Source organism: Silene latifolia, chromosome Y, assembly GCF_048544455.1.
Source record: "Silene latifolia isolate original U9 population chromosome Y, ASM4854445v1, whole genome shotgun sequence".
Lineage (NCBI taxonomy): Eukaryota > Viridiplantae > Streptophyta > Magnoliopsida > Caryophyllales > Caryophyllaceae > Silene > Silene latifolia.
The window spans coordinates 57483986-57506866 of record NC_133538.1 but is presented as its reverse complement, the minus strand read 5'-3'; the positions used below and the strand labels follow the sequence as shown (position 1 = coordinate 57506866).

The 22881-nt window shown below is 39.4% G+C and overlaps 1 long non-coding RNA gene across 1 annotated transcript; it reads right to left on the bottom strand.

Annotated features, from left to right (window-relative positions):
- Positions 1-13849: 13849 nt before the first annotated feature.
- Positions 13850-17248, bottom strand: LOC141626808 (uncharacterized). The gene is made up of 4 exons (XR_012536397.1): positions 16776-17248; positions 16109-16294; positions 15245-15371; positions 13850-14088 (listed from the first exon to the last, which is right to left on the bottom strand). It is a non-coding gene; the product is annotated as an uncharacterized LOC141626808 (long non-coding RNA).
- Positions 17249-22881: the final 5633 nt, after the last annotated feature.

Genomic DNA, 22881 nt, shown 5'->3' with positions numbered 1-22881 from the left:
AATCATCAATTTTACTCAAAATGGGCTCAATCAAAAACGCCCAAATCGATTTTCTAGGGTAAACATCTCGCCCTAATTCAATTCGGCTAAAAAAACCAACAAATTCAAATGGATTCAATAGAAAATACATACCTTGATATGACATTATTGTTGATAGCACGAATGGAAGCAAACAAAGGTCCTTCAATGGCGGATTTTTGCGAAAGGTTGAAGGCAATGAATGATGAATGACAAGGAGCCAAGCCTCGTGTCTTTTACAAAAAAATAGGGGAGCCCCCTTCTATCGCCAAAGGGCTCGCGCCTCAATGAGGCTTCCCTTTGCTTTATTCAGGGAAATTTGGGCTTTGGCCCAATTTCCTACGCAAATTCTTCAAAATTCAACGACGGCAATTAAAACCGTCATTTCAAAAATAATAGTGAATTCAAAGTTCATTATTTCTTCAAATTTCAAACAAACGGCGATCAAAACCGCCATTTTTCCTTCAAAATAATAGTGGAAAATCAAAAATTCACTATTTCTTCGATTTCCAATTGCAACAATAATAGTGAAAAATTCAAAAATTCACTATTTCGTCAAAATTCAAACGGCGGCACATAAACTGTCACTTCAAACGCAATAGTGAAGATTCCAAATTCACTATTTCTTATACATGTCAACGGCGGCACATAAACCGTCACTTCAAACGTAATAGTGAAGATTCCCAATTCACTATTTCCTTCACATGTCAACGGCAGCACATAAACCGTCACTTCAAACATAATAGTGAAGATTCCAAATTCACTATTTCTATCACATGTCAACGGCGGCACATAAACCGTCACCTCAGTCGTAATAGCGAAATTTAAAATTTGTTATTTCCTTCAAAAATTCAAACAAACGAGTAGTGGAAGTTCAAATTCACTATTCCTTCAAATGTCAACAGGGGGCTTCCTCGCGGAACCCGGTTATTTCAACAACATTGATAGTGAAATTCAAAATTCACTATTTTCACGGCGGCATCATGAGTCCGCTACTTTCAAAACAAGCCCATTCAACGCAGCTATTCTCACGGTCAATTAACTGACCCTCCATGGCTGGGGAGCCTTACTACGCATCGCGGCTGGCGAGCCCTCCTCATATACGTAACATGGCTAGCGAGCCTTACAACGCGTCGCGGCTGGCGAGCCCTCCTCATATACGCACCATGGCTGGCGAGCCTTACAACACGTCGTGGCTGGCGAGCCCTCCTCATATACGCACCATGGCTGGCGAGCCTTATTACGGATCGCGGCTGGCGAGCCCTCCTCATATACGCACCATGGCTGGCGAGCCTTACAACACGTCGCGGCTGGCGAGCCCTCCTCATATACGCACCATTGCTTACGAGCCTTACTGGCGAGCCTTATTACGCATCGCGGCTGGTGAGCCCTCCTCATATACGCACCATGGTTGGCGAGCCTTACAACGCGTCGCGGCTGGTGAGCCCTCCTCATATACGCACCATGGCTGGCGAGCCTTACTACGTGTCGCGGCTGGCGAGCCCTTTTCACATACGCACCACAGCTGGCGAGCCTTTATCAGCAAATATACAAGGACGTATCCGAAGAGGCCTCAGGTATGACTCCTTCTTGTGGCTGGACGGCCTTTGTACGTAGTCTAACGGACTTTAAACGACCCGCACAGACAGCCGACAAACTCTAAACTGTTCCCGACGACACGTCCTTGGCTCGTACCCTCGAGTCGCCTTGGCCTCGCCCTTCCCGACGGTAGGTCCTGGGCCCAAATCCTTTCGAGCCGCCTCGACGTCGCTTGGGTCTCCAGGTTGTAATCTTCGATTGACCTGGGGACTCTACATTGACTTTCGCCCTGTCCAAGCCTCAGTCAAAGTGGGGGCTCTGTAGATACCCAGTATCTGATGAGACTCCAATAAACACCCGATGATTATCTAACTATAACATATTTTGGAGTCGCGGCGTTTGATCGACAGTTTGTGTACAACTTTACGTCGGAAAACTTAAAACGATTTCGAAAATAAAATATTTCAAAACTTTTCAAAAGTACCTGGAGTGTTTAATGCACAACAACGAGGTCGCAATGACACTAACTAGAGTCAAAACCGACACCGGACCAAAAACCGACTCAAAAATTCAAATCTCGACTCCAACAACGAGTCAAACCGAGTCAACCACAAAAAAAAAAGCACATTTCAAACCTTCTATACTATGATTTCCCGGATTTATGAATGGTCAAGTACCAAACATGTGACTACAAATCCTAGGATAGAACAAATCATGATTGCACTTGTAAGAAAGTGACAGGACAACTCGAAGACCCGCGACGTGGCTCGCGCCTCTTTAAGCAGCCCAGGTGGCCACGTCGCTCAAAACTCACACAACCACTCATTTTCCTAAAAATACCCCTCAAATGCCCTCATTTGAGTACTTACACGAGTGTCCGCCCCCTCTTTTCTCCCTTAAAATTTTCGACTCGACTTCTTAAGTCACAATCCGACGCGTATTTACGACCTACCGATCGTAAATACAAGCCTTACACATTGTTTGGTACCGTCATCGTGCATTAAATCACTTGACCGACCACTTCGACCACTACACCATCACTAATCTCAATAAAACACTCTTTTTACTTACCAAAACGGTTTTAATTACACTTACGTCGGTTTCTCGCCATAACCAAACATGTAAGTATGAGGGTGTAAAAATCCTTCTTTTATCATGTCTTCATTTGTTTCATGACTATAACATGCTAAAATATGCATAACATGATCCAAAACATGGGATAAACGAGCCAAAACTGAGTTTTGGCCTGAGGCAGAAGCCCCTTATTGTGCACAAAGGCTCGCGCCTCAATGGGGTGCCCAGGTCAGAACTCAACCGTATTTGTTCTCGTCTTTCCCCTTTAATTCATTTTCATATTTGTAATCGGATTTTACCATTTCAAATATTTTCAAACCCTTTTTTATTTTATTTCATTTGTTTTAACCATAAAACATTTTTCATCCTTTGTTCCTCATACCATTACGGTTAAATCCGTGGTTCGGTGATAATATTTGGTTAATAACATTTAAAAGGTATTTTAAAGCCTTTTATTTCATTTTTGGGAGGTATTTTAAAGCCTTTCATCATTTCTTTACATTTTCAAAACAAGCATATTAGTCACCAACACAAAGTCATCCTTGGTTCTACATACCATGCCGGATTTTAACCCGGGTACGATGATGAGTATCGACTAATGATATTCAAATGAACTTAAAACAATTAGTTCATAATTATTTTCAAAACTATTCATGTCAAGTTTTTCAAAGTCGAACCCGACACCGAATATCATCAAAATAATGATGATTATTCGAGTCTCGTTCCTCAAATCAACAAATACGGTCTAAACGACTCTTTTAAACCAAATCGGGTCAAATACCCATTTCTCAATACATTTTATAAACGTTTTTGAAAAGGTCAGAACACGGCATACAACCGTTAGTTGACCCGTGCCTAAACAGGCCCCTTCTTTCTTATTTCCAAAACCAGGGGAGACCCCCTTGCACTGCCAACAGGCTCGCGCCTTATGTGGCCGCCTGGTGCAGGGCCTGTTCCCTTTCCAGCATCAGTCTAGGACGATCCCGACTCCGGTTAGCCCTGATATAGGACGGATCAGACGACTATTTGCTCATTCAAAATCATATTTGCAAAATGCTTCATTAAGACAAATCGATCACATTATGCACCATAAACTTAATACGGTAAATAGATGTTTAATTTCCGTCTTGCATGCAAATCAACCATTAATCCAACTCGACATCTTATACTTGATACTTGGATTAAATCAACCGACTTAGAAAGCTCTCACATGTTAGGTTTAAATTATTGGATGCGCATTCATGCATTAAACCGTTTTATCAACTTTTGCATTCAACCAACCAAGATCGATCAAGAGAGGCGCTCGCAGCGGGATTGGGTGTCTGATTAAAGGGCTTCCCAATACGTACCTTCACCTCTTACTCAGAAACTTTGGATAGTGGACGACCTTATCCAGGGCATACGAGAGTCATTCTAGAGATAGGATGCTAAAGAGGGACGATTTCCTTATCTTTAGTACCTATGTCAAACGCTGCTTTGTGCTTCTATTTGACCGAGGTATAAAGTGGAGTTTGAACGGGTTCCAAGCATCCCACAAATGCTTGGTGGCGACTCCGAACATCTCTAATCGTTTCGAGGCCCTTACCGAGACAAAACCGACCGATCCAAAACGATCCGGTCGAAAGCATTTTTACGCCACCGAGCGTGGCTTTCAAAAGACCGCTGCATGTCCGCAGATCGAACTGGACCCGCAGGTGGGCCATGTCCACAGTGTGCATTCTCTATGCACAGCTATGTCACTTATGAGGTTGAAAGATGAAGTGACCAAGATGCGGATACATGTGATCCATAAGGGAGATGCTAGGGGACATTTTACAGTGCAACCGGATATTTATGGCGATATTCGCAGGAAATAGGCTCTTGATTCCAAGATTCAGGAGTCGAGAGCTAGAGTAGAGAAGGGGACAGTGTCTCGGTTCTCGATTCATTCTGATGGGATTATTCGGTTTGATGGGAGATGGTGTGTACCTAAGGATGAGGAGTTGAAAAATATAATCATAACAGAGGCTCATTACACACTGTATTCAGTACATCCAGGTGGTGACAAGCTTTATAGGGATCTTGAGAATATATTTTGGTGGCCTGGGCTGAAGAGGGAAACAGTTGAGATTGTGGCTAGATGTTTGACTTGCCAGAGAGTCAAAGAGGAACAGCGAAGACCACAAGGTAAGATTTAGTCTCTTGAGGTACCTGAGTGAAAATGGGAATCTATCTCCATGGGTTTGATTGTGGGGTTACCGAGGAGTCGGCAAGGTAATAACATGATATGGGTGATCGTTGATCGTTTGACCAAGTCAACTCATTTTATTCCCATGAAAGATATGTGGAGTAAGGTACAGTTGGCAAATGGCTACAGGAAGAATGTAGTGAGGTTACATGGAGTGCCAAAGGACATTGTGTCAAATCGAGATGCGAGGTTCATTTCTCAGTTTTGGCAAGAGTTGTAGGAATTGATGGGGACTACCTTGAAGATGAGTACTGCAATTCATCCTGCGACATATGGGCAGACAAAGAGAACAATCAAGACCTTAGAACACATGTTAAAGGCTTGTGTGATGGAGTTTAGTGGTAGCTAGGAAGAGAGGTTGGATCTGATAGAGTTTTAATACAACAACAGCTACCATACGAATATTGGGATGGCTCCGTTTGAGGCTTTGTATGGGAAGAGATGCAGGAGACCGATTTGCTGGGATGATAGCACTGAGACAGTGGTTTTAGGTCCACAGATGGTACAGGATATGGTTGAACATGTGGAATTGATTCGACAAAAGATGAAAGCGGCACAAGGTCGACAAAAGCGTTATGCGGACTTACATCGTCGGGACATTGAGTTCCAAGTTGGGGACAAGGTTCTTTTGAAAGTGTCACCTATGCGTGGGGTGATGCGATTTGGTAAGAAAGGGAAGCTAAGCCAAAATTTCATTAGCCCTTATGAGATTTTGGATCGTGTGGGAGAGGTTGCTTATCGGTTAGCTTTGCCACCAGCTTTGGATCGTGTACATAATGTGTTTCATGTGTCTCAACTACGGAAGTATGTGAGTGACCCTTTTCATGTGCTAGAGATTGATAAAATTGAGTTGGATAAATCCTTGTCGTACCTTGAAGTGCCAAAATAGATCCTAGATCGCAAGGTTCGCAAGACTAGAACTGGCGAGACAGTGTTGCTAAAGGTTTTATGGTCCAATCACAACGTTAAGGAAGCAACTTGGGAGGCGGAGGAAGCTATAAGGGAACGCTACCCGTCTCCTTTTGATCAGGTATGTGTGGTTACGGGGACGTAACCATGTTTCTTTTAGGGGGGTAGGAGATGATCGCATAAGGTTTTTGTACGGTTTTTGGTCAGTTTTGGTAAAGTTAGTGTTTGTTTTGAGTTACAAAGAGTTTGTTTTAGTTGTGTTGTTGTGTTATAGTAGAGTTAGTAAGTTTGTTTTTCTGTATAGGTTTGAACTTCGGGGACGAAGTTTATTTTTAAGGAGGGAAGACTGTAATACCTCAGATTTATGAGCTGTTGGGTACGCTATCGAGTAGGGCTTACTCTGTCGAGTAAGTTAGTTATGCATTCTGGAGTACGTTCTGCCTAATGGGTACTCGATCGAGTATAGGCAACTCGATCGAGTAAGTGGTACTCGATCGAGTACTATAGTTACTCGATCGAGTATGTCGGGTTATACGAGTTGGTTTGATAGCAACGCTTGAAGAGTTATATAAAGTAAATTTGTCAGTTCTTTTTACCTTTTACTCTTTCCCTAAAACGTTTTACAAAAGAAAACAAACAACGTCAGTTTCTCTTCTCTCATTGCTATCAAATCAAGGGCTAGGGTTGTCGGATTTCGGAGTTCTTTATACCGTTGTGATCGTCGTATTGTGGGTAAGATCTTTATCCTGTTTTTATGTCAATTCGTTAATTTTGTTTAAACCCTAATTTGGTGATTTGGGGGTTATTGGGATTGTTGATGTTATAGATTATAATTATGTGATTAATTGGTTATAGGAGGTGATTTCGTAGAGGAAGGCTTTTGATCCGCTGCTTGTGATTGCTAATTGGTAATTTCATTTCAGGTAGGATTTCCTACTCAGTTATTGTGTAAATGTTAGAAGATGGTTATTTGATTTATTGGCATGTTGATTATATCATAATTGGTTTTTGGCATTGTTTACATTGGTATTGTGGTTGGTTGTTGTTTGTCTATGGTTCACGAGGTGCGCCCTCGGCTGAGTGGAGTAACTTGCAGGAGTGGCTTCACGCCCTTGATTTGCCCCTTGTGGTTCCCGTCATAATGGGGTGTGCACATTAATGGACATTGGTTATTCGCTCGATGGAGATGAGCGGGACTTAGATGGGAACGGCTGCGGTCCCCCACTGGCGGTGTGGAATATATGTTGCGATGGATATTCTGGCAAGGCTACACACTTTAGTGTGTAGTCAGATGTTGGTGATGTGATGGAGTTGGAGGATTGTGATTGTGTAACTGTCTGTTGTATTGTCTTATATTGTTTAAGCAGTAACTGACCCCGTTTAAATGTTTTGAAAACTGTGGTGATCCATTCGGGGATGGTGAGTAGTTGTTTAGCAGGTATATCTTGGATTCGCGCGGGATTAGCTGGGATGGAGTCACCACGAGTCAGAGTCGTAGTCTTCCGCTGTTTTGTCATGACACGTTTGTTTAGTTGGATTTTGGTTTTGGAATAGTTGTACTTTTAATTTTTAGTTTTCGTTTTCATGTAATCGCATTAAACTTATTTACTTAAAGTACGTTTCTTGATGGTCACTTTTGGTTACTATGCCTCGGGTAACCAACATGATAGCATTCTCATGCGCTAGGTGGTCTTGCTAAGGCACCCTGGTGTATGGGGGTGTTACAGCAAATCCTCTGAAATCAAGTAAGTATGGGGAAAAGGACGAATAGAAGAATCATCCTCTTCAAGAGCTTCAACAGGTGGTAAGTTATCATTCGATAGCTTCATCCACAAATCATTCTTCACCCTCCAATAGTTATCAGTACCCCCAATAAATGTGATGTAGCGGATACCATACCTCATGTATTCATCATCCACTAATGGCTCATAATCAGTCATTGGCTCATAAGGAGTCTGACCCTGAAAGTTAGCCAACCTACAAGCCAACCAAGTAATAATAGCTCCATAATACAGAGTCGCATTCTTCCCTATCATACGTTCCAAAGCACTAGCAACAACAGCAGGAGGGCTAAATTGGAATGTAGCCTCCTATAAAGGGTTCAAGTAACTATCAAGTAAGAGAACCTCCATAGAATGTACCTTACTCCTGTCATAGCGACCATGTAGAATATAGCTCAACATCCTCAAAACAACTTCAAACAAAAATGCTGAACATCACTCAGCGCCATAGCACTAACGTCCTCATCGGCATAACCAGTAAACAAAGGGAAGTATTGGATAGCATACAAGTCCTCAGGTACAGTCAAGTAGTCACCACCAGTATGAGGGTCCATGTTCAAATACTCAGCTATTTGAGCAAATGACAAACTACGTTCAACATTAAACAACTGGAACCAAATTTTATGTCGCAGCTTATCATACACAAAAGAACTCAGAAATTCAAGGGTCAATGGACGATAAGAAAGTTCATGGAGATCAAATAAACTGGATAAACCAATTTGATAAAACATATCTTCCATGGTAGTTTCAATCTTGTAAGTACGCAAGATTGTGCGATCAACAAACCTAGTAGGCGCCATACGGCGCTCCATCAAATCCAAGAATTTGTCCCTTTGCTCACTATCCCGAAACTCAATGCATGGATACTCGGGGAATTGGCTCAAGTGCCTCCTCTTACTTCTCGGAAGACTCAAAAACCATCGGTTGACGGACGGGAGCGCGCCTCTCCCTCCGTCTCTTACAAATAACATTCATACAATTACAAACCAATTGTAATGCCAAAATAGCTCACGTTTTTAAGACAAAGTGAGTCGAAAAATTCGATTATGGGGTCGAAAATAACACATAAACTATGTAAACGGCAAGGAAATTGCAATTATATGACAAATAATGAAGATTCTAAGCAAATAAACATAATTACCAACCAATTTAATGCTAAAATAAGTCCCGAAAATATGAACCCTAATTCTGAAATTTTATAAATTAGGCTTTTAATGGGGTAAATAGCAATTACATATAAGCAATGGAAGATTCAAGGTAAGAAACACAAGAAACAAGCAACAATAATCAATTTTCGAACTATATGAATGGCCAATTCGAAAATACCTTAATTGAGAGATTGGAATGATATAGCACACAAACAAGCACAATGGAGTGAACTAAATTGCAAGAAATCGACTTAGAACAAATTAATTTGAGTTTTGATGATGATTTAGAGGGAGATTATGAGTGGGGGAGTGTAGATCTAGGGAGGAAAGGGCAGAATATGCAAGCAATAAGAATAATAATTGGTAAAAGAAGATAAGGAAAGTGATAATAAAGCACGCGGAAACCAGTTCAGCCTGAATACTCGATCGAGTATGGGCAGACTCGGTCGAGTATCCAAATTCAGGACACGTCAACTTTTGTCATTTGCATCTTTAATTAATTAGGCAAGTTCCTCGATCGAGTACCCACAATTTTTTTCGTCTCTTTTCCCAACACGTCAATTTTCGCCATATATTCCGTCTTTTCTGCAAAAATACTCCACAAATACGTTAAGTTCTCTCCCCCACTCCACTCGAAACACACAAGATAATAACAATTTAAATGAAATTAAATGCAATTAAATTCCTAAATTACGAAATTATTACAAGTAAAAGTCCGGGCTGCCTCCCGGTAGCGCTGGTTTAAGCGGTCCCGCACGACCATATTACCTCATCAATAAGAGGAATCAATAAATAAGAGGTCAACGGCCTCTATCACTATAACATAGGCACCATCATAATACACTTTCATGCGTTGTCCGTTCACCTTAAAAGTCTCACCTTTGTCAGTTTGCAGTGTAACTGGCTTAAATTTATTCACTTCGGCAACAGTGAACGGTCCTGACCATTTAGTCCTGAGCTTACATGGAAACAAGCGTAAACGAGAATTAAATAATGATACCTTATCACACACATGGAATTCTTGTTGCAAGATGTGCTTGTCATGCCACTTCTTGGTTCGCTCCTTATAAACTCAAGCACTATCATAGGCATGCATTCGAAACTCATCAAGCTCGTTCAGTTGCATCAATCTTTTCTCACCCGCCAGTGAGGGGTCCATATTCAAATCCTTTATAGCCCACATAGCCTTGTACTCAAGCTCCACGGGTAGATGGCACGCCTTGCCATAGAATAAATGGAATGGTGATGCACCAATCGGGGTTTTGAATGCAGTACGGTAAGGCATAAGCCCATAAGGTGTCATCAAGCTTACGACTCCAATCTTTTCTGTTCTTGCTCACTACCTTCTCTAAGATTGACTTCAAGTCACTATTAGAAACCTCCACTTGCCCAGTAGTTTGTGGATGATAGCCCAAGCCTCTACGGTGTGTAACGCCATATTTCTTCAATAAAGAATTAAGATGACGCTCATTAAAGTGCTTACCCCCATCACTAATGAATGCACTAGGGACTCCAAACCGCGGGAAGATAATTTTCTGAAACAGCTTGACAACTGCTTTAGCATCACAAGTAGGAGTGGCAACGGCGTCCACCCATTTAGAGACATAGTGAACAACTACTAATATGTATTGGTTGCCATGAGATGTAGGGAACGGCCCTTGGTAGTCAATACCCCAAACGTCAAAAATCTCCATCTCCAAGATCCTAGTTTGAGGCATATCATGCCTTTGCAAAATATTACCAATCCTTTGACACGCATTACAAGAACGGACAAAACTAGTAGCATCTTTCAAGATAGTTCGCCAAAAGAAGCCCGATTGCATCACCTTAGCAAAGGTCCTAGATGGACCATGATGACCACCATAAGAAGAAGAGTGACAGTGAGAAAGAATGGCATGTACCTCACCCTCTAGAATACACCGTCTATAGATAGTTAGATACCATCAGCGCACTCCCAGAACAAATATGGGTCATCCCTGAAATACCGCTTTACATCATGCATAAACCTCTTCTTTTTCTGATAAGATAAGTCAGGAGGAAGAATACCTCCAACCAAGTAATTGGCATAATCATCAAACCATGGAGTGCCCGTAGTAATAGCAAGGAGATGGTCATCTGCAAAAGAATCATCAATAGGCAATAAATCACCTCAATCAAATCTCAAGCGAGATAAATGATCTGAAACTACATTCTCTGCGCCCGACTTCTCGCGAATTTCCAAGTCAAACTCTTATAGCAATAAAATCCAACGAATAAGTCTCGGTTTGGCTTCTTTCTTAGCCAATAGATACTTCAGTGCCGCATGGTCAGTATAAACTATCACCTTAGAACCTACGAGATAAACTCTAAATATGTCTAAAGAATAGACAACTGCAAGAAGCTCCTTCTGCGTAGTAGCATAATTGATTTGCGCATCATCTAGTCTTACTTGCATAATAAATAGCATGCAACACTTTATCTTTTCTTTGACCCAAAATGGGTTCAATTGCATAATCACAGGCATCACACATGATCTCAAAAGGTAAATTCCAATCAGGAGACTGGATTAGTGGAGCTGAGATAAGAGCCTGTTTAATCCTGTCAAAAAACTTAACATACTCATCAGTAAAAACAAAAGGGGCATCTTTACGGAGAACTTGGGTTAGTGGTTGAGCAATTTTTGAAAAATCTTTAATAAAGCAGCGGTAGAATCCAGCATGACCAAGAAAACTTCGCACACTTTTAACATTAACCAGGTACGGTAGTCGTTTAATCACCTCAACCTTCGCTTTATCCACTTGGATGCCTCTACCTAACACCAAATGACCAAGTACCACCCCTTCAGTCACCATGAAGTGGCACTTCTCCCAGTTTAGCACAAGATTGCTCTCCTCACAGCGCTGTAAAACCTTAGTCAAATTTCTCAATCAAACATCAAAGTCAGTACCATAAACACTGAAATCATCCATAAATAATTCCATAATATACTCTATGTAATTAGAAAATATGGCCATCATACAACGCTGAAAGGTAACTGGGGCATTACACAAACCAAAAGGCATCCTCCTATAAGCAAATACACAATATGGACATGTAAATGTGGACTTTTCCTGATCATCAAGATGAATGGGTATCTAAAAGAATCCGGAGTAGCCATCTAGCTAGGTAACAAAAATAACGATGGCACGCTAGTCTTTCCAACATCTGATCAATATAGGGTAAAGGGAAGTGATCTTTTTTTAGTAGTTGAGTTCAGCTTCCTATAATCTATGCACATCCTCCATCCTGGAACAAGTCTAGTAGCAATTAATTCATTTTTATCGTTGGTTACTATTGTGGTACCTCCATTCTTAGGTACGACCTGGACAGGACTGACCCACTTAGAATCAGAAATAGAATATATAATGCAAGTGTCAAGTAATTTTTGTACCTCTTTTCTTACCACCTCCTGCCTAGGAGGATTCAATCGTCTCTGACCTTGTGCACTAGGCTTATGACCTTCTTCCATATGAATACGGTGCATACAAAAATCAGGACTAATACCTTTTAAATTGTCAATGTTATACCCAATAGCCTTTTTATGAGTTCTCAAAATGGCCAACAAAGTAGAAAGTTGGCCTTCAGTTAGGCTAGCATTGACAATTACTGGGTTCATTACACAGTCGTCTAAAAATTCATACTTAAGATGAGAGGGAAGGGGTTTATGTTCGGGCTTCTTTACCTCGGTAGCTTTAGATTAGCTACCTAAGCTATACACCTTCTGCTTTGGGCACTACTCTCCAGTAAGCAGCTTCTCAATCTCATCAACTTCTTGACTCCATGAACCCGTCTCAGCAGCTGAATCAGATACTAGGGCAATCTCCAGAGGATCCCTAGTCAAGCACAAAGCAAGACACTCATCAATAGTAATATCAACAATATCAAGACTATGACAGGTTTCTTCTATCATAGGGTGTTTCAAAACTTTTTCCAAGTTAAAAACAATTGTGTCATCCCCCACACCCAATGCCAGTCTCCCTTTCCTAACATCTATAACCGCCCCCGTTGTGTGAAGGAATGGTCTACCTAAGATGACAGGAATTTGGGTGCCCTCAGCCATATCTAAAACAACAAAGTCAACTGGAATGAAAAATTTCCCCACTCTAAGTGGAACATCCTCCAACACACTTAATGGATGCTTAATAGATCGGACAGCCATCTTTAAGGTCATATTAGTAACACTGAGTTGACCCATATTTAACCTTTTACATATAGAATACGGCATAACACTGACACTATCTCCTAAATCACAAAGAGCTTTACTAATAGCAAGATGACCGATATGACAAGGAATAGAAAAACTCCCTGGATCCTTTAGCTTATGTGGATGTGGGAAATCGGTATATCCTGGGATGCTTTGAAAAAGGAGTCGCCACCAAATTTAAGGAAATTTGGAAACCATTTTGAAAAGAGATTTGAGTTCGATGTGAAAGTACGTGGTGGGAAGTTCGTTCATAAAACACCCACCCCCGCCCGTTGTAAACAACGGCCTCTACTAATGGACTATGATGGCTAATCGGATAAGACTATGATTATTTGTATGATTGTGCAAATACCATTTTAAACCTAACATGTGAATTCGGTTTCTAATCATTTTAGTACAAAAAAACCTACTTGGTCCAAGTTACTTAGCATGTGAGATTGATTGAGCTATTCTAGCAAATAAACAAACAAAGAAGGGAGAAGAGCAGTTCTTACTCAAGCGGGACAAAAATTAGCAAACGGTTAAGGTTAGTATACAATAACAATTGCAATAAACACAACTCAATCTATATACAACTATTCTAGCTTATTAACAAAACTAGTTACGAAAATAAATGCTAAAAATGACCCATAAAATGCCACTAGTAGAAAAAAATTTATTTACAGCTCCAAAAATAGGCTATTTGAGGCATTTTTGGTGTAGAAGCAAATGGAGGGGCCGCAAATAAGAAATTCATTTGCAGCGTTTAAAAAACGCAGCAAATAAATCCTCATTTGAGGCGTTTTTTCCAACAAAAAAAAAACGCAGCAAATAGCTCCTCTTATTTGAGGCGTTTTTTCAAAAAAACGCAGCAAATAGCATTTATTTTTAAAAAAAAAATTAAAAAAAACACTTAAACTAAGCTAAAAAAAATTAATAAGATAAAATAAAATCAATCCAAACAAATGATTTATATATAAATAATCTCTAATATAATTTTATACAATACAATCTTACATAATTTTAGTAAATATTCTAAATTCATACATTAAATATAAATAAAACCTCTACAACATTCTAATCTCTTTTCGGCTAATAAATTTTGGCTGCCGTTTTTCTCAGAGAAGGTATTGAGTTGGCTAATGTTGTTGGCTGATGTTGTGCCAATCTTGTTTTGCCTAATTCCATCACCTGAAATGTTTGGAGGACAAATTTTCAACAACTAGCACAAATTTAACTTAACATGATTACCCCAATCCAAACTTTAAAAGCTAAAAGCCTGACATTATCCAAAAACTTGTATGAAGTTGTTACGAATCAAAATTAAGCAACCAAACTAAAAGATAAACTTGACAAACTAAACTAGAATAATATTAGGCAAAACAACATGTGTAACTTTATGGCTAAGAGGTCAAGACAAAATTAGTAACTTTATCATATTAGGCAAAACAACATGTGTAACTTTAGTAGCCCCTTCAACATTAACCTTATTCAAACAATTAAACTCTTAAGTACCTCTCTATCCAACTATGGAGTGCATACGTAGTGCTGGCAACCACAATAATGTTAGTACAAATAGAAAAAATGGCAACTAGAATTATTTATCTTCATCGAGGTCATTTTGACTTACATGCATATCAAAAACAGATTATTTTGTCCCCTGAGGCAGTTGCAAGTAGATCTGAATGTTTCGGATCCCAACTGAGTTTAACCACATTGTCAGTATGCCCCCTTCCATTCAATATCTTTGACTTTACTTATTACTATTGATGTGTTAGATGTTAGTAGGTGAGTTGACTCGTAATTGACGAGAAATTAGAAAGAAAGAGCGGTGTTGAATGTGATACTTGAATCTTCAAGTACAGGTGTGCTGCTATATAGAATATATCACCAGTTTATCGTTTAAGACCGTCTCAACTTAAGACGGCTCTCGACCCGATTGAAATAAAAGGAATGTGTAAGATCTCATAAGTTAAGGCGGCCTTAACCCTTAAACAAGATCAATTGTGTATATATATACTACTCGTGAATGCTGCCAAATAAATCCCACGTCAGAATAATATACACAAAAGGATCAGTTGTGATTTGTGAGTCTTGTGACTTGCAAAACTCATTAAAAAGACAGTGTCTCGTAACTGATCCATTATATTGACAAGCAATATGTTTAGCATCTTTAGCATCGTCGAAACCATAAGACTACCCTCTTATTACTAGTAACAAAACAATAATCAAGTTCGAACAAAGAAAAACCGACAATCAAAACCAAGCAACTTTGGGACTGAAATAATGAGACCAGCAGCTCAAACAATGAAAAAGAAATAACTTAATTAAGTAAGAAGCAATATACCTTCAATGAACTTGAATCCGGTTCCTCTATTTTGGAGTTATTTTGAGCTCAGGAACCTTCTTTGCACAGCCGAGAGTTTTGAGAATGTCTTCTGATTACTGCATTGTGGATTAGCGGGAACTAACGCCTGAAAATTAGCTAGTTTAATGCACAAGTGTACGTTATACTAACTAATTGATAAATTCACAATCAAATTACACAAAATCGAAAATTTCAGAAACCTCATTTTTAACAAGAAGTGACACCAGCAATCCATCTTAACCTTATCATAAATGGAAACTTTAAGGAATACTCAACAAGTGAGCAAGTAAATGTTTTTCTACTAGTGAAATAAGTGATCAGGAACAAATGCAAACAAAGGTCAACATGCAACATATTCTGAATAATGACACGAACAATTCTACAACACGAACATCAGACGGTAAAAGTACATATAAAGCAGAAAATTTATTGTTATTGTTCGTGAGCTCAAAGCCTGCACCAGCACCATACAAAGGTATTCCTCTTCCTGCAACGTTTACATTCATGTTTCTCCATCTTTTTCTAGGTTGATAATATGCATCCAACTACAAAATTCCATAACAAAAATCAGACGTGGCTATCTCAACGACAGCATTCCCAATGGCTCCTGGCATTGGCGATTAGGTGGCTGTGTACACTAGTCCTAACGAAAATATAGAGGTTTTTTTGATGACTCGTAACCCAAAAAAAGTGTGGTGATTTGCATCAACCTACTGATGGAAATTTGTGACAAAATCTCCCACTTTCTATGCCTAATCTCAGTGGTGGATACACCGAGAATATTTTGAAGATAAATGGTACGAAAGCAATGGTTAGAGAGTAATAGTAAGAAAAGAAGCTTACTTGACCAGAGGTAACAATGAGATCATAATATCGGAGGATGATGTTAGAGAAGCTAACATGAATGCCGAAGAAGGTAGCAGTGTTATGCACGGTTATATTCAGTGAGCAGTTCACTGTCAGCAGCTTTGTCGGTACCCCTCTTAAGTCTGATCCTTCCCCATAATATATGTTGTTTACTTTCATATTCTACAATTAATTTCAAAATTAGCAAAATGAGAAATTATAACTGAGAAATTAGAAACATGCTACAATAACAAGCAAATTTAAAACATCAACGCAAGAGTAAACCATCCATGAAATGCTACTTTTAAGTCGTTTATCTGCGGACGAGTTTGGATAATATGAAATATTCAGAATATGTTGGAATAATCAATCGAAAAAATCATAATTACTGAATATACTAGAAAGAGTATTTCATCAACATCCTCTTAGCTTAAAATTATACTACTAATGACAATCAAAAATCACATTTAAGCCTTCAAATACTAGCATAGATGACATGCTTCTTAAATTGAAACATGAAATTAACATAAAAAAAGTCAACAACATCGCAGCTACATATATAATCATCCAAACAAATGAACATTAATCTCAGTCAATTAACATCAAATATTCCAAATAAACAACAAGATTGCATAATTACGAACTAAAATAAGCGTGAAAATACCTAAAAGTTGGATCTTAGACTTGAGTTGATCGAATTCGATCTTAATCGCCGAAGAATCATCCGTGACTTGAGATGGCATTGGAAAACCCTAACAAATTTAAAGAGAAAATTCAAGAGTAAATCACCTCAGTCAAATAGAGCAAAAGTGAAATAATGTGAGAAAAATGCAGATCTTGAGCCGTATAGATGAGGAACAATGCATTGAAGTTTCGTGAGAATGGAAAGTGCAGATCTTGAGCCGTATCGGTGCATTCGTAGTGGCCTAGTGAGCGACAGTGGAGCGCGATGTACGGTGGTCGACGATGAACGGCGGTCGAAGACGGACGATGTTGTGCAACGATGGTATGTGTGAGAGTGTTAGGGTTGAGGCCTTAGGAGTGAGTAGTGAGGGTTGGGTATGTGGCTGTGAATAATGAGGGACCGAGGAAGTCAGGTAAGGTAGCCTTCGTTTTCATTTTCTTTTTTTTTTTAAGTTGCAGATTCTTTTGAGGCTATGCCAAAAACGCCGCATATGTGTTATTTTAGGCGGGTTTTTTAAAAAAGTTTTTTTTGTCAAACACCACCTTTAATATAGGGCACTTTGTGAAACACCACATTTTTAAAAAAAATTCTGGCTTTTTACCACCTTTAAAAAACGAAAATTGTTAAACAGTATCAAATGGTCGGAGTTTGACTAAAATTAAAATAATTCCGGCATTGACTTCATATTCGACTACTTCCTCACTCCTTAACTTTCCTTCCTCCCCATTATCACCCTCCAGTCCTCCTTCCTCGAGACTCCTTCACCCTCCTTCCTTTGTCTTCACTTTTTCTCTTTTCTTATGAGTTTGTGTTGGTATCTAATGTTTCCTTTTCCCCTAATTATCTTCACCAATTTCTTAAGCTAATACAAAAATTTTGATTATTCATCTTATCTTTTAAATCACTAGTCCATTTCTAGGTTTAATCTATCAAAAGCTAAAGAAGCATGAGTGAAGCGGATTGTACCTCATCAATATTTGCTATACCTACGCCCCTACATGTCCTCATCATAAGGTGGAGGATGAGGAATGTTGGGCAACAATAATCTCTGCTTTTTACTACTTATAGGTACTGTATTTATAACCGCTATTATACACTTTTTATTGTGTCTAATAGATAGAAGAAAGGAGCAGAGATAGTGTAGAAGAAATGGTGGGAAAATTTCAAGAGAAATGAAAAGAATAAAACAGGTCAGTGCCGGAGTTTTCTATTCTTACCCAGATTCCGGCCATTTAGTACTATTAAATAATTATTATTTTTTAAAGATCGCAAAAAACCAAAAAAATTATTAAAGGTGGTGTTTCGCAAAACACATTTTTATAAGGTGGTGTTTGACAAAAAAACCTTTAAAAAACGCCTCAAAATGGTTTTATGTTTCCAAAAAAAGAAAAATCTAGATTTTTATTTGCTGCTGTTTGGCAAAAACGCCTCAAATGAAGAGTCACAAATTAATGTTTTTCTACTAGTGTGCTCTAATAAAATCTACAAATGATGTACTTAAAATTAATACAAAAACGAGTTAAAAGGAGACGGGAATTGGGACATGTGGTCGTGCAAGATGACATATACACACATTAAGCATTTCGAAAACAGTAGCAAGGTGTCGACTTTAAGACGAGTTTTGAAGATGCAAACGAAGTCGAATATGGGTGTTCTTGGACTCGTTGGAATCATGGAAGTACATAGTTAACAAATATGGTCAGAGGGATGGTCAATGATCACCCTAAGGGTGGTCAAATGGGCGGTTTACAGGGTCTGGTTGTGGACTGGACTGCACTTTTCTGGGCAGTTTGGTTATGGACAGGGACTTTTTTCGATGGTTTTTTAAAGGAGTTAGAAAGCTCTTCTAGGTCTGAAATTCGGTACAGTCATAATTTGGAGTCTAAGAAAGGTCTTGGTTAAGTCAGTTGTGGCGGATGACGGTGTTTGGTGGCGTTTTCGAGAGCGAGAACAGGGCCAGGTCACGAGTTCATTCAAAGTCCAAAACATGGGTGATTGTTGCTAAATGGCCGAGTTACATACATTAACATGCTTTCTATCGATGCTACGTCATCACTATTAACAAACGATCTTAATCTACATCAATTTAATAACAAAATTTACATGCTAACGATGGTAAACAAGGGGCATAACATGGGGAAACGGGGAGAATTAACGAGACAAATAAACGTTAAAGGTACGACTTTTGAAGTTGGTTTTTCGAAATAGGGTGCTTGTTTGCGATGGTTTTGCTGAGGTCGTTGGAGGGTCAAACGATAACGAAAATTCGATTTCTTGGATGTTTCAGAATCATGAGACTGCAAAGTTTGTTAATATGGAAAGATGTTTGGTCTTAGATGGTCCTAAGAGGTGCTATAATGGACGATAACAGACCTGGTCAGGCTGCTCTGTTTTGATGAAAACAGGGGACGTTTTCGTGGGTTTTGCGAGGTGTTTACGGTACGAATTCCTAGGGTTTTTGCTCGGTTGTAAGGTGATTATCCGAGGTGTTTATGGGTACAGGTTTGGTTTGAATGGGATGCGAATTTGGGCCGCAAACAACACGGGTTGAAGGCTAAAAAAGAGGCTGCTTGTTTGGTTATTTAAGGGCACGAAAATGGCTGATTTGGGCTGCTAGTAAGGGGGTTAGAACCAGGGACTATGGGAGGCTAGGTGAGTGGAAGAAAATCGGGTTTAAATCGGATTAAAAATCGTCTTTTTATCGCTTTGAAAACTCATTTTAAAACGAATAAACGAACGATAAGTAATCAAAATAAAAACTTGGAAATATAAAATTATTTGATTAAAAATCATTTGGTAAAAAATGCATTTTATTTAAAATCAATTTGTTAAGAAGTTACTTTTCAAATAAACTTTTAAATTAATTTCAAATAAATAAAACATAAAAAACCAAAATAAAGACACTTTATTTCGATTTATATCATCAATCGAACTCCATTGATTTCGTCAGTCGGATTTTATCCCGCTCATACATTAGCATCCTATCATCATCGGGTGTTTGTTGGGAGTCTTATAGATGTCACTATCATGACAGATACGGGTATCTACAGAGCCCACACTTTGACTGAGGCTTGGACAAGGCGAAAGTCAAAGTATACCCCAAGTCTAATGACCTGAGGATTCCGCGGGTCGTTTATAATCCATTACACTTGCGTACATAAGCTCGCCAGCCATAAGCAAAGATCATACCTGAAACACAGTTCTGGACGCCTCAAACTTGCGAATGTACTACTAGCCAGTTAGTATCAAACTGACTGCTTCATGTGTGCTGGGGTGGCTGAGCCTTCTATTTGAAAACAATGTCTGGTGCTGGTGCTGGTTGCTGGTGAACGGAAATATCCCAAAAGGGACATATTGTTCGAAGGTCTTATTGACCTGCTGGTGCTTATTGATGGAAGGTTCGCTGAACTGCTGGTGCTTATTGTTGGAAGGTTCGCTGACCTGCTGGTGCTTATGATTGGAAGGTTCGCTGACCTGCTCGTGCTTATTGCTGGAAGGTTCGCTGACCTGCTCGTGCTTATAGAATGTGATCCATAGCTCAGTATGTTGAGCTGCTCATGGAACCTCATTTGCTTCTTTGGACGTAACCCGTAGCTCAGTATGTCGAGCTGTTTACGGGCGACGGCTGGCTGTGATAAACTTGTGGATTAAATTTGTTTAATCGGGCTCACAGAACCCCCAGTTGAAAATGGGTTCTAAAACGGAATGTTTTAGAGCCCCCAGTTGATTGTTGAAATCTTTGTGATGCCATCAGGTGTACAAACCTGTTAGCAATGGTGCTTTGGTTCTGCAAATGTACCTGTAACAAACTAGTACAGTGCTATACAAAGTAAAAATGCTTCACATAGTAAATCACATAGCAAATTTGAAGATTGAGTTTGATTTGATTTTTCGAAAGTCAGGATTATCGAAAAAAAGTTTGATTGTTTTGAAATCATCAAAATTTAAAAGACTCAGATTTGAATTTTGAAAGGGCTTGAAATTTGAATTTGAAAATTGAAAGATTTGAATTTGAATTGAAATGAGGCTTGAATTTTGAATTTTCAACGTTGACTTTAAATTTAATGATTTGAAATTCGAGAGACCGGATGACTCTTGATGACTCGGGTAACATATGAAGTTGACTGGGGTTGACTCGAATTAGGACAGACTCCTAATTGTGCAGGAACCATAGCTGAGACAACTGACACACGACGTGAATCGAGGTCGAAAGGTATCATAACTACCCAAGCAAGTCTTTCTCGGAATGCGTACCATATCAAGTTAAACATCTTCGCCAACACCATCAGATAAAGCTCATTTTGAAACCTGACAATTACTCATTTGAATCTAGATCCTCATCCTAGCCTAAATCGAATACTAAGACTGACTCAGTTGAAGGTGGCTTGATTTGGACTTGATTAAGACCCGTAAGAAGTCGACAAGATGAATGGTGAATGGTGAGGGAATTGAATCCCTTATTTTGAAGGATTGCCTACGTATTCGCGTGGAGCGAAATCAAATCCGACGTAGTTCGATGAGGTGCATTAAAATTAGTGGTTTTGTTTGTTTGTGTGTACACACCCGAAGGTTTCACCTAAGGTATCATATTGTATCCCATTCTAGCCTGCAAGGTAACGTTAAATACCGTGTTTGGCATTGGTGTAAAAGGCTTGGATGCTTTGGGATGTGGAGTTTGGTAATAAGGGGTTTGAATGGTGAACCGTCAATCTGGAGGTTTGTTTTGTGGTGCTTAGGCTAATGGGTTATGGCTGCTGATGTGGTTGGAAATGGTGTCTCGGGTTTGATGAAACCCGAGTGAAAATGGGTCGGAAAATGGTGTGGGTTCAAATTTTCATGCCTAGACCCTATAGGCTTGGGTGTAATGACACGAGCTCAATGAATCCTCAAAAATTCCGACTATTTCCCTGTGACTTTCTCGAGAAGGACTTAGGGGTATAAGGCTGCTAATGGTACTAACTAACCGTTTTGGCTTCGCCTCTTGAGCTTTGATAAAAAATGCTTTATATTGACTTTTTGGCTTCTACAACTTCTGCATTTGCTTTTTGCTTTTTTTTTTTTTTTTTTTTTTTTTTTTTTTTTTTTTTTTTTTTTTTGCTTTTTGCTTTTTGCTTTTTTTTTTTCTAGTCATAATTGATTTATCATTTGAAAAGTTTTGGCTTCGCCAATCGATTTGGGTCGGTACTTAAATAGGTCGGTCTTTTCTCTTTTCGATATGGGATGATTTTGTGGGGAATGGGCTTGCCTTCCGTCATAGATATGGGAAACATGGAGAAAGTCCGAGTTTGTCATAGGATTATCTAAGGGCTTGTCTTAAGCACTAGTTTTGATGGAGGTTTTCTACCGCCAGACATGGAATAGGTAAAGGAAACAAACATGGGATCCTAATATACCCTACCATTTAAAACAGGACATATTCTTACCCCAGGGATGCCTTTGAGTGTGTTGTGCATTTTGGATTGATTTGATGATTGAAATGAGATGAATGTGGAAAAGGAATCAATTTCATAAATACGAAAAGGAGTTTGACATAGTTGTAGGAAAACAAATCTTAGACTCTACTCGGACTAAGACTCGAATGCAAATTCCTACTTGTAATTGTCAACCTCGGTTTTGAACTTTTCTCTTTTCAAGAGTCGACTCATATGTTCGGTTAGAAAATTGGCCCACTTTCCCAACTCGGCTTGACCTGGGAAGAAACTATGTGACTCGGGTTGACAGAGTTTCAGCACTACTCGTAAACTTAGAGAGGTTTTACTCTACTTAACAGCTCGGGATGCAAATGGACCGGACCGGATTAAACATGATTAGACTCTGGAACGAACAACATGGTCTTAAACCCAAATAGACATCGACTTGACAACAGATTCGACTCATATTTTGACTTAGACATTGACTTGGTTTAGTCTCAACTTGACAAAAGGTTCGACTAACATTTTGACTCGTACAAAGACTTGTCTTAGACTCGACCTAGCCTAGACTCAGTGTGACTAACCCGTGCTTAGACCAACTTGGCTCATGGGCTCGTGAAAAAACGTCCTAGGTGTCCTAAGTGAAGCGTTTTTGGTTCGACTTTGACCAAATG